This window comes from Microtus oregoni, unplaced genomic scaffold (genome assembly GCF_018167655.1).
Source record: "Microtus oregoni isolate MIOR12 unplaced genomic scaffold, Mior012 000007F_ref0000211, whole genome shotgun sequence".
Taxonomy (NCBI): Eukaryota; Metazoa; Chordata; class Mammalia; order Rodentia; family Cricetidae; genus Microtus; species Microtus oregoni.
The window spans coordinates 6,638,869-6,642,870 of NW_024543066.1; positions in this window are offsets into that span (position 1 = coordinate 6,638,869).

Consider the following 4,002-nt stretch of genomic DNA (forward strand, 5'->3'; position numbering starts at 1 on the left):
GGGCCATAGACAAACACGTAGGCAGAACACCCATACACATAAACATGATTAAATAAAAAACAAAGAAATGGAGGTACACATCTTTAATCCTAGCACTTGGAAGATAGAGGTAAGCTGATATGTCGATAAGGCCACCTACAAAGCGAGTTCCAGGCCAGCCAGGGATACACAGTAAGACCTTGTGAAATAAATAAATAAATAAATAAATAGATAAATAAATAAATAAATAAAGGAGGGAATGAGGGAGGGAGGGAGGGAGGGAGGGAGGAAGGAAGGAAGGAAGGAAGGAAGGAAGGAAACAGCAAATGCCTGTTGTCACCTCTCACCTAATGTGATTCTGTCTGGAAATCCATACCCTGAGTACAACCAACACTCATCAATCCTGTCCTTCCAGGCTGATCTGGACTTGCACCTTGACCTGACGCTGTGCCGTTGCCCTCAAGTGTGAGTGGTCCATCTTTTCTCAAATGGCTCAGTAGACCAAGGAGTTGGCCATCTCCAGTGCCCCTCTTCTCTGTGCTGGGAATATGTTCTATCGTAAAATCATTTCTTTCTCTGTCAGCTTTAAGGCCTAAAAATAACGTCCCAACTGGTGTCAGTGAACATGCAGTAATCAGGCTGTCATCTCGAGGACTGCTTCCCATGGAAAGGGATCAGAGGTCCCTAGGAAGATGGCCAATTCCAAGTCCAGACTGAGACATGATATGTTCAGAATATCTTGCCACATCAGATATAAAGGTTTACAAGGAGCACATCAGAAGGATTCAGCAGCCAATTTGAAGCACCTCCCACAGGCAAAAGATGAATTGGCTGGAGCAACCACAAGGATAATAACTAGAATAGACTGAAATACATAAGCTTTGTGTGTGCACATATGCACACACATCTGTATGTTATTTTATGTGCATGAGTGGAGGTCAGAGAGGCATTAGGTCTTCTAGGACTGGAGTTATAGATGGTTGTGAGCTGCCATGTGGGTGCTGGGAGTTGAACTGTCTATGGAAGAGAAGACAGTGCTCTTAACTGCTTCCTTCCTCCCTCCCTCCCTCCCTCCCTTCCTTTCTTCCTTCCTTCATTTGTAGTAAGGAGGCTGCTTGATGGTTTCCCTGCTGCCAAGACTCCCGAAATAACCACACAGAAACTGTTAATTAAATCTCTGCTTGGCCAATTACTTAAGTGTATTGCTAGCTAACTCTTACTTACATCTAGAATTAACCCATCCCCATTATTTTATATTTTACCATGAGGCTTGTGGCCTATCAGCAAGGTTTCAGCATGTCTGTCTCTGGCAACGGCTCCATGGCTTCATCTTTCTTTCTTTCTTTGCCTAGACTTTCTTGAAGTAACTATTCTAGTTGTCCTTGATACTCCCTGAGCCTTAGATCTAAGGACTGTGTTGTAGATGTATCAGTTGGGAATAGGAACCCCGCAGCCAGTTGTTCTTTGCATTTTGACTACTTGTGTATTTCTGTAACCATCTTCATGTGGTTAGGATTCTCAAAGCTGGATGAATATCAAAAAGAGTCATTAATATTTTCCATTATAAAAAAGTATTTTTATTAATTTACTTAAAAAAAAAGATATAAGTCTCTGGCTCCTAGTAGAGAAATCATTCTACCATCAAATTAGTCATGGGAAAAAAAAACATAAAAAGGTCCAAAATTTTCTACACTGAAAAAAAAGAATATTCCCAGACCCCACAAAGTGGCTCACAGTCATCTAGTTCCAGAGGATCTGACCACGTAGGCGCATACCTAACCCAGGTATACATGCAGGCAAAGCGCTCATATATATATACATTAAAAAATTAAAATACATAAATCTTTTTTTAAAAAACAAATTCCAATTGGGTTTCCAAAATAAGGGACAGGGGCAAAGGTTAAAGACGACGTCACCAGCAGGAGTTCGTGAACTCTGTTTTCTCATCTGATTTTGCCAAGAACTCTCCTTATGGTCTTTAACAAGATCAGACTTTTCTGCCTTAATTTGGCCATTCTCCAAACATGGTCAGAGGTCACAATTTCCATTATAGCTCTTCCAGACAGCAGAGCTCCAGCCAACCAGGACTCTGCAGTTTGCATGAAGAGGACTCACTGCCCTTTATTAGAGAAACAATTCAGGTAATTATCAACAGGATGGATGAGATGACAAATTGGAAATGGTGACCTTCACAGAAGGGGGAAACTATGCGAGAGGCTGCTATTTAACATAGTAGGACTGATTTTTGCTTTAATGCAAGACCTCATGCTTGGGATCTTATATATATGAGATATATAAATACATATATAATATATAAATATATATAATTTATAAATATATGTATATATTTCCTTTCTATTTGTTTGAAGCATGGTAATGATTTGGTATGTGTGATGGTAATGCCTTTAATGCCAGTATATGAGAGGAAGAGGCCAGAGCATCACCACAAGAGCTAAGCATTCCTGGTGCACATAACAAGTTCAAGTCCAGTCAGGCCTACAGAGTAAGAACTCTGTCTCAAAGGAGAGGAGGAAGGGCAAGGGCAGGAGGGATGAAGAGGTGGCTCAGTGGTTACTGTTCAGTCCCAACTCAAGTTCAGATCCCCATACTCACACTGAACAGTTCACAAATGCCTGCCACTCTAGCTGTGAGAGATCAGGTGCCCTCTGCTGGCATCTTTAGGCACCCACATACACACACGCACATCTACTCATGCAGATACACAAACAAAATCATGTTTTAGAACAATCTGTTTTCTACACTGGTTTTAATGTAGTTTATGATAATTCCTTGAAGAAAAGCTACAGTCTCTCAGATTTTGAGATGTTTTTGATATCAATGTCCACAGACAGCCTTGAAAAGATAAAGACACTGCCCACCCCCCATGCTGAGACACCACATGGACTATTTTTACTTGTCTGCTGTGTTCCAGAAATAAATGAGGTAGGGAACTAAATGGAATTGATTTCCTCTTTTACCCCTCTCACACCAATTGTTTACACCTCCAGGCGTCTACTCGAAGATACTCTGTATGCCAAAGATGTTGAAGGTCATTCTAGAATTCCAGCTGCTTATGTAACACCTGGAAAATCCTCTTCTGCTCACGGCTAGTTGTCCCTTCTCTACACAGCCTTCCCCCAAGTGTTTGGACAGACACACTTTCATACGCCTGCTCTAATCCTATCCCATATTTGTAAATTGATGTTGCCAGTGACTTATCTGGTTTATATTGAGATAGCTTCTCTTAGTGTAAACTTTGAGGTGACACGGCTATTGGAAACATTTTTTTAAATGGAAGAAAGGTCTATACCAGGGGATGGTAGGGTAGTTATAAAACACTTGATAAAGAGGCAGGAGAGAGGAAAGGAAGGAAGGCAGCATGAGTGTGCCAGAGAGTTTAAAAACAACCACAACTTATAAAAATGAATGATGAACCCAGCTGATAAAATCCCCTCTCCTAGAAATTTGATTTGAAATGCCAATACCCAAATAAAGGGGATACTGGGAATCTTAGGTTGACAGAAAACAGTACAGGAAGAAAGCACAATGGTTTGTGGTTTTTTTTTTTTTGTTTCACTTTGTTTTTTGATTTTGAGACAGGGTTTTACTGTGTGGCACTGGCTGTTCTGGACTAGCTCTGTAGACCAGGCTAGCTTCAAACTCACAGAGATTGGCCTGCTTCTGCCTCCTGAGTGCTGGGATGAAAGGCGTGCGCCACCAACTCCAGCCACAGTTTTGTTCATATGGAGGGGTGGACTCCAGATGGTAGTCGGTAGAAGTTCTTTCTCCCAGGCTCACCATAAAGGGAAGAGAACTAAGCCAGGATTATAAACAAGATGTTAGAAGCTCAGTAGCAGGGGCTGGGCTCAGCTCCATCCCTGTTGTTTCCAATCCCATAGCTAACTACGGACAAACTGTTCTGCTCCAAGTAACTGTGTTCCACCAGTCTTCCTCAGGACTGGTAGACAGGATCCCAAAATCAGCCCAGTGTCCAAGCTTCCAAGTCTTCCTCACAGAAGACAG